At 36.7% G+C, this 14,956-nt stretch overlaps 1 protein-coding gene across 1 annotated transcript in view; it reads right to left on the bottom strand.

Annotated features, from left to right (window-relative positions):
• Positions 1–14,956, bottom strand: part of BRINP2 (BMP/retinoic acid inducible neural specific 2) — a 164,236-nt gene that overhangs the window by 22,887 nt on the left and 126,393 nt on the right. The window lies entirely within an intron of this gene.

Here is a 14,956-nt window from a genome sequence, read left to right as displayed (position 1 = left end):
ATATTTTTACAAAGATGTACCTTTTACATATTATATTATATTATATTATATTATATTATATTATATTATATTATATTATATTATATTATATTATATTCTTTTACCTATTGTATTTCTCTTGCATTAGGTACAACCAACCACCCATGGCTGTGGTATTACATTTGTGTATTGTGTATTACATTTCACCAATTCTCAGCAACATCAATGAAGTCAAATTTTCCTCTGGATTAGGTGTTTAATTTCCTTTTGTTTGTTGCCTAAACTTTGAGCATCTGTATATAAATATTTGAGGGCATAGATCTTCCCACCAGTTCCTCTCAAAGACTTAGTTTCCTGTGATCTTCTAAGTATAACTACCCCTCTTCTATTTCCTCTCTGTAGTTGTTGTTTGAAAGAACCTTTCAGGGGGTCTGTGAAGTCAAAACTATTTTCAAAATAATATTAAGATATTTTAATTTTCAATATGCTAACTCTCCATAGATATAACCCACATAGACAAAAACTCTTTGCTGGGGAATCCTCGATAATTAAGAGTGTAAAGGTGCCCTGAGACCACAAAGTTCAAGAAATACTGCTTTAAACCATCTAAATTGAGGGAAGAGTGATGTGTTGGCAAATGTTTAACAACCAGATTTGGGAGCATGGATGTGTAAGACACACTTTAAAATTTAATTTGAATTATTAATATTTTTCCTTGCATTTTTAAAAGCTAAACAGTCAATAAAACATTAAATTAAGCCCTGATTTTCAGTATTTGCCAATTTCTTAGATATAAATTCTCAGGTATAAAATTTAACAGTTCTTGATATCTTACTTTTTTATAAGCTGGATATACATGAGAAGATTTCTCCTCCCCTTATCCTTTTTAGTATAAAACTCATATATTCCAGGTTGCTCAAAGTGGGTATTGTTTCATTTTGTCTTTGTCAAAATTTTATTTTATTTTTTGTTTTAAGTCTGGACAAGTTCAAGTTTTGAACTCTAACTTGCTTCCAATTATTACATCCAAGGAGAGAGAATAATCAACCAAACAGTAGATACTTATAAAGTGCCTAATATGTACCTGACCCTGTGATAAGTGCTAGAGAAACCAAAGGAGGCAAAAGATATCTCCTGCTCTCAATGAGCTTATAATCCAACAGGGGCAGAAAACATGCAAACAAATATATAGAAAATAAGGTATGTGCTAGCTAAATAATTAATTAACAAAGGGAAATTCTAGGAATAAGAGGGATTGGAGGAGTATTCCTGTAAAATATAGAACTTTAGTTGGGGCTTAAAGCAAGTCAGGGAGGTCAGTAGATGGAACTGAAGAGGAAGAGTATTTCAGGCATGATGGAGAGCCAGAGAAAATGCCTGGCAGAGAAATGGAATGTCTTGTTCATGGAAAAGCCAAGAATAGTACTGGACTAAAGAGTATGTATTGGGAATAAGGTATAAGAAGATTAGGAAAGTAGAAGAGAGCTTCTTTATGAAGGGCTTTGAGCCCCAAACAAAGTATTATATATTTGATCCCAGAGGCAATCAAGGATCCCCTTCAGTGGGGTTGGTTTTGGCATGCTTTGATCTGTGCTTTAGGAAAATCCCTTTAGTGGCTGAATGGAATGGGAGAAGACTTGAGGCAGGCAAATTTACCAGAAGATTATTCCAAAAATTGTGAATTTTAGATTTACTCTGCCCTGCTTAGTCTTTAGAATTCTAGCAACCAGGAATGTATACACCCCTACTTAAGGATTAGGTGTTGAGGAGGATGGTCTATGACCAACATGTGTTAGCAAATGACAAATAAGAAACAACTGACAGACCCCCCTGGGCAGTCCTAAGTTAAGCTTAAGCTACCATTGGTGCATGTGAGATGCAGAAAGTGATGTAAAGAACTGTCTATATATTTCACTTCACTCCCTCTCTCTGCTCTCTTTCTGAGACATTGGGCTCTCATAGCTCAGGGAGGTTGGGAGCTCCTGGTAGTGGTTTGGCATTTGCTGCTTGGCAGTGAGTCACTGAGAGAAGCTTTGTAGCATGGTTTAGGTGAGGCGTTTTCCCTGAGTGATTCTTGGTGAGTGGTTAAGCTGACTCCTCCTTTCCTTTACCTCCTAAAGCACTATCCCTTTAGGAGGTCCCTCATTTCAGAGTAGACATCCAGCCAAGCTAGATTAAATCTTCTGAGGAGGCCTCCTGGCTGATTTCTCTGAAATTCCCTTGGCTTAGGCTAGGCCAGAGAAATCTTATACCCCTTCCTCTTTCTCTTCTTAATTTCTTCCTACTATTGTAATTAAACCACCATAAAAATCCCAAACTGACTTGAGTATTTTATTGGGATTGAACTTAAATCCCTAGCAACCATTAAAATAATATATTCAGTCAACAACCCTAATTGTTACCATTAACATAATCCATTAATGAGGCAATGATGACTTATACTAGGTGTGACAGTGCAAGGAGAGAGATGGGGACATATTCATGAGATATTGCAAAAGTGAAATTGACCCATCTTGGCAACCGATTGGATGAGGGAGAGGGGAGGCGCAAAGTGAGAACTAATGAGGAGTCTTGGATGGCTCCTAGGTTGTGAACCTGAGGGACTTGGAGGATTGCTCTCTTCAGTAATAGGAAGTGTGTGTGTGAGGGGGTAGGATTTAGAGAGGAAGATAATGAGTTCTCTTTTGGACATATTGATTTTAATATGCCTATTGGTATTGGTCATATCTTTTGAGAACAAATTGTGGTACTGGACCTGAGGATCTAGAAAACCAGGCACTAGGACTCAGTGGTAATAGCTACTGAGTGACATCACCCTATCATGGGACAGGAATTTGGGGCTTTGTTATGTTAATACTTTCCTATGGAAGAAATCTGAACTATTTGCTGGTAAGGACAGCTTCTTGTTACATTCAGAATTCTTTACATATCCTTCCTAAGTACTCTTTTCAACTGATCTGGACTTCATATCTAGCTTTCTTTAAGTTCTGAAACATCAATTAAATAATATCTTTCTCTAAAGGTCTAATAGTAAGAACATTGGATTCAGAGTCATAGCCTGGGTTTAGCTCCAAGCTTCCACCCTTTTATCTTTGTGACCCTGGAGAAGTCTCAAGTCTATTCGCCCATAAAATGAAGTACTCTAATACGTGTACTACCTACTTCATAGGATTACTATGAAGAAAGCACTTTGTATGTTTCAAATCAGTCGGCAAATTTGTTCCCGTTATAATAACGGCATACAGGGGCATTTTAATTCATATTGTTTAATGCAGGATAGGAATTTGGTTGAGAATGGGGGAGAGAAATAGAATGTGACCCCTACCATTCATTTCCCATTTGATAGGATCTAAACCAGGTCCCTGTGGGGTAAGAAGGAAGCCTATTAATCCATTAATGGTTCCCAAATGGGCAGGTCTTTCAATTTCTCATCTCATCAGAGACTGTGTTCCATGGAGAAATAAGACTGCTTCAACCCCAGCTCAGAAGTCCTAGATCATAAGCTCTGTCCCTGCATGGGACATGTGACAGGGCAGGTCAGGTAGGAGGAACAGGGGATCACTGAGGGGAATCCAATGGTGGCCCCATTAAAGCGAGGTAATAAGGCTGTGCAATGTTGGAAGAAGGCAGAGGAGTGTCCCCTTATTAGTCACTATTCAAACTCAAGCTTACATTAGTGGGCTGACCTTGAACCTGGCATATGATCAGAGATTTGGCTTTTGGGGAGAGCTAGGTGATCAGGGAATAAAGAGTTGAGACTCTGACTTTTTCTGCAAAAGGATTAGAAGAAAGAGGCTACAGATAAAGTGGTAGAGAGTGTCTGTGGCAATACAAACCCACACACTCAAAAAGAGCCTCTGATAGGCTTCCAGGAAGGGAAAATAATTGTGTGCTAATTGGTCTGTTGACAGAGAGAGTCCTGCCTTCCTGCCTTCTGAAAGCCCAGATGAATCTCGCCTTCATTAGCATGTCCAATTTTCCATAAATAACAGGAGCCTGCAAATCCTCACTCCAGCCGCCCTGCTTTCCTTTTCTCCTCCCCTCCCCCATCCACTCCTCTTTCCTCTCCCTTCCTAGGGGGCCCCTGTCAAAGCCAAAGCCAGAGAGAGAAATGGGTTTCTAATTGCAAACGTTAGGGCTGGAGAGAGCAGCCTGGATGATGGTAGGTGTGCTAAAATGAGCTGCAAATTGAATCCTACCTCTGCTTTAGTGAAGGATTCAGACAGGTCATTTTTAAGGACACACTGGGGAGAGGAGGGAACCCTGCAACTCTCCCTTGCTATCCTGCTTTGCACATAAGATTTAGGGTGGCTCTTCTTTTGTCAACTCAGATGAATCTTCAATTCCCCCTCCATCATCCACCTACGCAGTTGATTGAATAAAAGATGTTCTACAGGTAGGGAACAGACCTTGCTCTACCTCCCTTCCCTGTCCTTCCAGTTTTGGTATTACACAGCTCTCTAAAGAAGCTATTAAGGAAATGAGAGTAAGAAAAATGAGCAGGTATGCTTACACCTGTTGGGAGAGGCAAACATTACTCTTAACCTTTCCTTTTTGGGGCCAGGAGGGCCAGGCCCCAAACCCAACTCTATCTCCAAAATATCTCCAAGCCAGTATAACTGGAAAGCTCTCTTTGTTGAACACTGGAAAGGTGTTTTCATTTGAAAGAGAGAGAAGACAAGTGCTAAACAGTGTCAGCAAAATAGTAGACATTGCCAGGGGTTGAGGTAAAGTGATATATTCCGAGGCACTCTTGATATCAGACTCTGCTACAAGGTCAAGTAGGAAATTCTGAAGCAGGAATTATAGGTAGAGATTTGAGAGCACAGAGAAAAATTTCAAAGACTTCTAGTGAGACATCTTTGGAAGATGGAGCTAAACTTGTAGGTCAAACAAGTCTATGTGCCAGTTGTGGAAGGAGAGATAGTATAATTCTCTCTCTCTAAAGCCTAGTTATATAACCTTGGAGAAATGACTTTATTCCTTTGGACTTCAGATTCTTCATCTGCTAAATAATGGAATGAATCCAAGGGCTTCTCAAGGTCCTCACAGCCTGTAGATAATGACTCTATTTCAACTTCATCATGGGCTTATGAGCTGGGAAGATCATGCCATAATCTAAGGCAGTGGTGGTGAACCTATGGCACACATGCCAGGGAGCACTCAGAACCCTCTCTGTGGGCATGGCTGCTGTTACCCTAGAACAGAGTTCACCAGAGTTCATTATTGGAAAATCAGAGGAATCAGGGCTGGGCTTTCCCACTCCCTCTCTACACACATAACTGAGAAAATCACCTTCTCCTCTAAATGGTTCACCATCACTGATCTAAGGTATCCTTCTTTTAAGGAGATAGGATCTCAAAATAGATTCAGAACTCTAATATGCCTTTTGGGTTCAAAATTTTCTTTCCAATGCTTCAAAAGGTCACAGGATCAATAATATAAAGCTAAAAGGAATAATTTATTCCAAAGCCCTTCATTTTATAGATTAAAAAAAATAGACCCACTGAGGTAAAGTGGCTTGTCCAACATTAGGTGGATATGAAACAAGGAATGCCCTCTCAACACCATCCATTTTATTTTGAGCAACTTGTTTTGTGTTTCCCTTTGGGACATCTTTCAATAAGCACCCTTGGGGTAACAACAACCAGGAATAGCTAATCTAAAGTAATACAGGAAGAAGAAATGGACAGTTTTTTTTTTAAACCCTTACCTTCCATCTTGGAGTCAATACTGTGTATTGTCTCCAAGGCAGAAGAGTGGTAAGGGCTAGGCAATGGGGGTCAAGTGACTTGCCCAGGGTCACACAGCTGGGAAGTGTCTGAGGTCATATTTGAACCCAGGACCTCCCATCTCTAGGCCTGGCTCTCAATCCACTGAGCTACCCAGCTGCCCCCGAAATGGACAGTTTTTAAAGGAAAGGTAGAGTGCTTCTCTGAGACCCAAAATTCAATGGGAATGCCAACATAAATAGGAAATATTTTCTGGTGACTGGGTGAGAGAAAAAAGGTAAATAGGATGAAACAACTCCATGTGACTACAAAGACTCATTTGAAGACTACAAGAAGGAAATATTTCTATAGCCCCAAGAGATAACTTCAGGATGAGAGGGCTGTGGTTGTAGGATAAAATTTTACACAAAAGCATAAAAAAAAAATCAAGGTATTATAACCTAAAATATTTTTTTTTCCTGAGCTATATATAGCCCATTCATTGGAGACATCAGAGTAACAGAGGTGGTCCCCTGGATATGGTGGTAAGTGCCATCATCTGGAAGGTAGAGAAACTGCAAATGTCTGCAAAAGAACTGAACTATGGTATGTATAGCTATGGAGAACAATACAACAGTGTTGAGAGCTGAATACAGAAAATGGGAGACTAGAGAACTGGAAGGAGGAAGCAGCAATGCCCAAAGAGAGATTCCAGGAGTAAAATAGTGATGCAATCTGCAGAAATGCATCAGCAAGGGAAAACACCATCATACATAAAAGAAAATCCTGATCCTCAATCCTATTGCCTATCTCTTGTTGAAGCCCAATTCATAGTTGTTCTAAAAGTCATGAAAACTGTACAAGTCTTTCTCTGGAGAACAATGTGGTCACCACGCATGGACAAGAGGTCCTTCCCTGAAAACAAATACATACATAAAAAGATTTTTGCCTTGTAGGCAAAAGAGTCAACAATGGTTTTGAACTCAGGCATTCTGTCCCAGAGTTAATGCTTTATTCACTGTTAACTTGCTAGTCACTAATTTCTTTGGTAGAATAACTTCTATCATCAAGATAGAATCATAAATCTTTCATGTTTTGGTAGATTATTACATGAATTATCATGGCCCACCAAAATCCATCATTTTGTGGTGGTGGTGGTGTCTGGCTGAAGAATCTCTAGAGCCTTACATAGCTTAGCCCTTGGATGACAGACAATGTGTTCCAGTTTGTAGGAATACCAAGACACTCTTGTGTGTGTGCCTATCTCTGATAGCATCTCTCTCTCTCTCTCTCTCTCTCTCTCTCTCATTCTCTCTCTCTCAGTGATAGGAGTACAGGGAAGGTAAAAATAAAACAAGCCCTAACATTTACCCCAGGAAATATAGGCAAGTATTTATTTATAAGGGTATTCTGGTCAAGTGTTACCATACTTCTATCATTTTAGGCTTGTGATCCCTTGGCTCAACAGAGATACACAATCCCAAATATCAGATTTATTCATATATTCAAGAAGTTCAATTTTCTGTATATATATTTGATTAAGGAATACTTTTTGAGAAGTTACTGTATATAAGGCAACCTGACAGGGACTGTGGAGGACACAGAAATAAATACAACATGGTCTTTGACTTCGAGGGACTTACAATATAATAGAAAAAACATGAAAGACAGTATGTCCCAAAAGTCTTAGTATAGATGTAAGCTTAAGCCTTTTGGCATATCCTATGTAACACAAATAAAATACATGTTACAAAAGAAATGTAATTAAAGTACTGTGAGATCACCTAAGAGGGAGAAATTATTTATTGTTGGTAGATCACGGAAGTCTTGATGTTTTCAAGCTTAGCCTTGTGAAATCCTAGGTAGGATTTCAAAATGTAGATATGAAAAGTGAAGGCATTAAAGGCTAAGGGAATGGCATAGGATAAAAGCCAGACAGGGCTATGTATATTTAGAGGATGTCTAGAAGCCAAATTTAGATGAGACATGAGTTAATATAGGAAGTGTGGTGTCCAGAAAGGTGAGATAATGGAGTTTTTAGGAATTGCCACATTTAGGGAACAGAAAAGTATAATAGAAGAAGAAGAAGAATATAATAGAAGAATAATACCATAGAAGGAAACATAATTTGGGGCAGAGGATCACATTGACTACTTGCCTTTCTTGGTTGGCTTTTTCCATATTCATCCCTTTTGAGGAATGGATAGTTAGCTGATAATTGTTGTCAATATACATACTTCCTTTATTCTTTATTTCATTCTAGCAATTAATGTAATGAGAATGTAACACAATGCCATCCTGCTTAGCATGCTGGGCAACCCGCCAGCCTGGGGTCACAGCTAGATGGATATTGTAGCCCTTGGATTGTTGAAGTTTGTGATCATTGCCTTTGTTCTAATAAATAGAACCCAATGGGGGAAGATCCTATATGAATTAAAAAGCTATCTCTCCAGGCTCCAATGTACCTCAATCGCCCAGTTCCCACTTTCTTGGCAGCTTAACATCTGGTAAAAACAAAGATAACAACAGCAATGACAACAAAAAAATTCTTCAAAAATTCCAAATAATTACTTTATTCTATTTTTAGTTAATAATTTCCTCTATCTGGAAAATAAATCTGTGCTACATTGTATCTAAATGCAAAAGCCATTTCTTTTATTTTCCATTTAGTTACATCAGATTGCCCCACAATCACTCTCTTTTACCTTAATCTTCAATCTCTTTCCTCTATCTACTAGCTCCTTCTCAACTGCCTACAAATACTGCTAAGTCTTCTTCATCCTTAAAAACAATTGTCTTTAGACCTTACCATTTATTCAAGCTAGTCTCCTATCTCTCTTCCAAACCCAACCATATTCCTAGTAAAAGTTCTCTACCAACATTCTATTTCTTTTTCTCACACGTTCTTTTTAGCCCTCTAGAATATGACTTCTGATCTCACCATTCAACTGAAACTTCTTTCCAAAGTTATTGATCACTTAATTACAAAATCTGATGTTCTTTTCTCAGTTCCAATCTTTTGTACCTCTCTCCCTTATTTAGAATTGTTGTCCACCCTCTCTTTCTTATAGTTGTTCTTCTCTGGAATTTTATAACATTGCTCTCTTGCTTCTCCTTCAAGCCTTCCAGCTATTCATTCTCATTCTTCTTTATTGATCTATCATTCATATCATTCCCAGTAATCCTAGGGAGATCCTAAGGATATGTTCCAGGTACTCTTCTCTTTCAGTTTCATAATGTCATCAGGTCATAAGATTTTAATTACCATATCTGCTGATGAATGCCAGATCTAAATTTTCATCAAAATCTAAGCCCATATCTCCAACTACCTATTGTTCAGCCATTTGCAATTGTGTCTGACACTTGATAAATTCTCCTAGGGTTTTCTTGGCACACACACTGGAATCAATTGTCATTTCCTTCTCCAACTCATTTTGCAGATGAAGAAACTAAGGCAAATAGGATTAAGTGACTTGCTCAGGGCAACACAGCTAGTGTGAGGCTAGATCTGAACTCAGGTCTTCCTGACTCTAGATATGGTACTCTATCTACTATGCCACCTACTTACAGATTAGGTATTTCCAATTGGATGTACCATGGACATTATCAATTCAACATATCCTAATTTTCCCTTACTACTAAGGAAATCATTACTCTTTTATTCCCCTAGATGGGCAACTTTGGGGTTGTTGTAGACTCTTCTTTCTCACATTCTATTAATAAAATCATTTGCTAAAGCTTACTGCTTCCATTCTACTTTTAAAAGTCCTAATCATTAGAACATTCCTCCTTATTCTGACCATGAGTTTATTTTCCTGAAATTTCCATGATTTTTATCTTTCTGAACTCTGATGTAACAAAGCAACCAATAGGATTGTAGGATACTAGATCTGAGAAGGAATTTTGGAAGTTATCATCTTCAAATATGAAAATTTATCTTCATATACTGTATTGATTTTTATGCCACATGGAATGGGAAAGCCCCAATCCCTAATACAAGAGAGAATTGCTTAGATCTTAGTCACCATCCAGTCTACAGAATTTTGCATTATTTTTGTCCTTAGGAATATTTTTTTACAATGTCTGATTAAAAGGAATGTTTTACAATAATTCTTTTCCTGTATGTGTAATGATCATTACCTGTCTATCACCATTAAGTGTCGGGAAGAGCTGAGAGCTTGATGGATCACCTCCTGATTAGCTATTTACCAATTAGAGATGTCTTGAGATATTCAAAAGAGGAACTAGATAATGAACATCCAAAATTGTATAAAGATACCTGATCCAGGACCTTTTTAAGGTCGTTGGTCATCAAGAAGGCCAGTGACTTGTCTTATTGGTTATGATGCTGGCTTAATCAATAAATTGATACTTACCCAAAATCATTTTTCTCTCAAAATAATTTTAATCTTAACACAACCTTCTTATTTTACAAAAAATGAAAATGAGTATGTGAGGTTATGACTTGTCCATGGTCACATAAAAAGTCAGAAGCAAGATTAAAAGTATAACCTAGGTTTTCTAGATGCTAAGCCAAATCTGCCTACTCTATTATCCCATTCTATAAACTGAATTTTAGATATTTTAGATATTATGTATGTAATAATATAAGGCTTTTTTATCCTTTAGATCATTATTTATTTATTTAAAACTATTTTTGAATTCCAAATTCTTTCCTTTCCCCTGATCACTACTTCACTCATTGTGAAGGCAAGAAATGTGATATTAATTATTCATGTGCAATCATACAAAACATATTTCCATATTAGCCATGTTGCCAAAAAAAAGCAAGATAAAGAAAGTGGGGAAAAAAAGGATTCAATTGGCATTCATATTCTATGAAATTGTACAATATTGCTGTTATAATGTTCTTGTTCTGCTCATTTCACTTGGCTTCAGGTCATCTATGACTTCCTATGGTTGGTTTTTTTCCCCCTGAAATCACCTTGCTTATCATTTCTTATAGTACAATATTCTATCACAATCATCTGTCATAAGTTGTTTAGTCTTTCCTCAATTTACAGGTGTCCCCTCAATTTCTAATTCTTTGCCACCAGAAAAAGAGCTGCTATAAATATTTTTGTACAAATATGTCCTTTTCCTTTTCCTTTGATCCCATGAGGAAAAAGACCTAGTAGTAGTATTGCTGAGCCAAAGGATCTGCAGTTTTATAGCTCCTTGGGCATATTATCATGGTGATCTCCAGGATGGTTGGACAACTTTACAAACTCTACCAATAGAGCAATTTTTCCACATCCCCTTAAACATGTCATTTTTTTCTGTTATATTAGTCAATCTGATAGGTGTAAAGTGGTACCTCAAAGTTATCTTAATTGGCATTTCTCTAATCTATAGTGATTTAGAATATTTTTAAATGACTATTAATAACTTTTAGTTCTTTATAAATCTACTTGTTCATATCCTTTGACCATTTGCCAATTGGGGATTGACTCAAATTCTTAAAAATTTGACTCAGTCCTCTATATTTTTGAAAAATGAGGACTTTATTAGAAAAACTTGCTTTAAAAAATTTTCCCCACTCCTACTTTCCTCATAATCTTAGCTGCATTTGTTTTGTTTGTATAAAAGCTTATTAATTTCATGCCATCTAAATTATCCATTTTATGTTCTATAATGTTCTCCATATCTTATTTGGTTCTAAACTCTTCTTTATTCATAAATCTGACAGGTAAAATTTCCACACTACTCAAATTTGGTTATTATATCATCTTTTATGTCTAAATGATGCACCATTTTGAGCTTGGTATATCTATGGTATGTTGGTCTATACCTCGTTTCTTCCAAATTGCTTTCTAGTTTCCCTAGTAATTATTATCAAATAGTGAGTTCTTTTCCCAAAACATGGATTTGAGGGATTGTTAAATACTAATTGCTACAGTCACTTACTACTGTGTATTATTTACCTACTGTATTCCATTGATTGATTCTTTTAATTTCTATTTTATCCTCTGGCTCTAGGTTATCAGAAAGGTTTTATTGAGAATTTCTTCTTATTGAGAATTTCCTGAAATAAGATATCTAGGCTCCTTTTTGGATCACAGGTTTCAGGTAGTCCACTCATTGTTCAATTATCTCTCCTCAATTTCTTTTCCAGATCAGTTTGGCTTCCAGTGAGGTATTTCACACTTTCTTTTATTTTTTTTTCATTCTTTTAACTTTTGTTTTTGTTTTTTGATGACTTAGAGACTCATTAGTTCTTACTTGTCCAGTTATAATTTTAAAAATTATTTTCTTTGATGAGTTTTTGCAACTCTTTTTCTATTGTCAATTTTACTTTTTAAAAGGCTCTTTTCTTCATTTAATTTTTCTACCTCTTTTTCAATTTGACTAATTCTGTTTTTTAAGAATTTTGTTGTTGTTCAGTAGATTTTTGTTCCTCTTTTACCATTTGGTCAATTCCACTTTTAAAGTTGTTATTTTTGTGCCTCTTTTACCAACCTATTGACTCTCTTTTCAACATTTTCTTGCAACACTTTCATTTCTTTTCTCAAATTTTCCTCTGTCTCTCTTATCTTATTTTAAACACATTTTTACATATTGTAAGAATTCTTTTTTTTTAAGTTTTCGCTTGTGGTTGTATTGACATCCTTGTCTTCTGAATTCATCTTGATCTTCCCTGTCACCATAATTTATTTTTATTGTCAAGTTCTTTTCTGTTCTGTGGTCATTTTCTAGCCTATTCCTTTATGTTTAACTTAGTGCTAAATTTGGGTTCTCCTCCCAGAAAGGAGGGGAAACTGTCTCAAACTTCAGGTTTTTCATGATGTTATTTTCAGAGCTAATTCCAGAGATCTGTAAGGTTTGATGCTTCCAAGGAAGTATAACCTAAAAAGAGTTGTGGTCACTGCTCTACTGCCCTATGCTCTGGTCTTCACCCAGAAAGGGACCTTTGTTCCCCTGTAGCCACAATTGCTGGTGCTCCTCTTTGTCTTAGCACTGCAACCAAGTCCTTTGCTCCCTTGTGAGTGATCACAAGCACTCTTCTCTACCTTAAATTGGGACCAGAGCCCCTGATCCTGTGTTGCCTCGGGTATTATTGCTCCTTTTGGCCATGGAGATCTGAGTTGGGTTTCAGTTTTCCAGTGGCTTCAAGCACTAATGAACCTCTTCAGCCAGGAACTGAAATCCAGAATTATATATAGACAATTTCTTCAGTGTCCTCACCCCAGTGTCATCAAAAGGTTCTAACTCCCTTATTGTGTATGAACTGAGAGTTCCTGAAGCTGATGCTTCCTCTGTTGTACCCTTCTTCAACGCCTGGGACTGGTGTTGCTCCTGCATGTATTACACTCTGGGCTGGCTACCACTCTGATATCATAGACCTTTTCTGCTGAAATGTTAAATTGTCTTGGAAGGGAAATGTCTCAATCTGACCTTTTGTTGGCTTTGCCACTGTGGAATTCAATTTCAGGCATTATTTGAAAGTTGTATTGAGGAGAATGTTGGGAAAGCTCAGCTAAGTTGCTGCCTCCAACTTGACTCTACTGAATATAAGGTTTTTTATGGGAAAAACCATTTTAATTCTGTCTTTTTATGTCCAGTGTCATACACTATATAAATGTTTGTTGATCAAATTGAGGGGAAAATTTTTTGTTGTTCTGTCTCAAAATATCTTTCCCATTCATCCCTTTCTCAAGTTATACAACCATTATACTGATTGACACTCTTAGAACTTCTAATCTGGATCATTATCATAGCCTCTTAATTAGTCCTATTGCCCTAAGACTCTCAACACTCTATTCCAAACTCCCCATAGTAATCAAAGTGGTTTTACTAAAGCACAAGTCTGATCAGATCACTTCTCTTTTCAATAAAATCTGTTAGTTCCTTATTGCCAATAGGATAACATAGTACAACTTTTCAGCATTTAATTCCCTTTGCAATCTGGACTCAGACTACCTTTCCAATCTTATTACAATTACTCCCATTCTTAAACACTATAGAACATCCATGTTTTCCTCTTAATATTCCTCATAAATGGAACTCCATCTCCCAACTTCATGGCTTTACACATTACATGTCCTTCATAATGGGAATCCACTTCCTCCTTATTCCCTCTACTTAGAATTTCTAGTTTATTTCAAGACTCAGCTCAAGTGCTTCCTTATACATAAGCCTCTTTCAATTCCCTCAGCACCCTCAATTATCTTGTATCAAGTCTGAATATACATATTTATGTCCCTGTTATTCCCTAGCTAGATTATAATCTTGTAGTCATGGTTTATTTCACTTAAAAAAATAAAACAGAGGCTGGCAAATAGGAGGTGCTTAATAAAAGCTTGTTGATTCATACACTTTGACCTAGCAATGCTACTACTAGACATAAATTACAAGAGGACCACTAAAGGTAAAGAACTCATTCATACAAAAATATTTATAGCAATACTTTCTATAGCAGCAAAGAACTGGAACAAAATGTGGTATATGAAATTGAATATTTCACCATAAGAAATGACAAAGAATTTAGAGAATTTTGGGAAGAGTTATATGAAAGCATACAGAGAGAAATAATAAGAACCAGGAAAATAATTTGCATAATGACCATGATAATATGAAGGACAACAATAACTCTGAAAGACTTCAGCACTCAACAATGTGACCAATCATGACTTCAGGTTTCCTCTTCACTAAGAAGTGATAGACTAGAGGTATAGAATGTGACTTTCATTTTAAAATATGCACATTGAGTTTATTTGTTTTGCTTGATAATATTTATTTTTAAAAGGAACAACTTCTTTAAGTGGGTGTGGTAAATTAGTGGGAAGTGACAGAAATGGATGGAAGGATGGAAGATAGAAACAACACATCAATACATGTTAAAAATACACCAAAGAGGAGGCAACTGGGTGACTCAGGGGATTGAGAGCCAGGACTAGAGAAGGGAGGTCCTAGGTTCAAATCTGACTTCAGACACTTTATACCTGGGTTACCCTGGGGCAAGTAACTTAACCCCCATTGCCTAGCCCCTACCATTCTTCTGCCTTGGATCCAATATACAGTATTGATTCTAAGATAGAAGGTAAGGGTTTTAAAATTTTTAAAAATACACCAAAGAAAAATTCACAACTGGATATAAACTAACAAGGTAACTTTGATATTATCTTTTTAAAGTTAATATATACTTTAATAGATGTATAAAATAAAAAATCTGTGCAAAAAAAATTAAGGTTTCACACATAATACATTTTTCTTTGTATATTGAAGTATCTGTGTTGTGTTGATAATAGCTAAGTTAATAATTGAAA

The sequence above is a fragment of the Monodelphis domestica genome, chromosome 2 (genome assembly GCF_027887165.1).
Source record: "Monodelphis domestica isolate mMonDom1 chromosome 2, mMonDom1.pri, whole genome shotgun sequence".
Taxonomy (NCBI): Eukaryota; Metazoa; Chordata; class Mammalia; order Didelphimorphia; family Didelphidae; genus Monodelphis; species Monodelphis domestica.
Note: the sequence above shows the minus strand (reverse complement) of the source record. Positions and strands in the feature narration are given on the sequence as shown.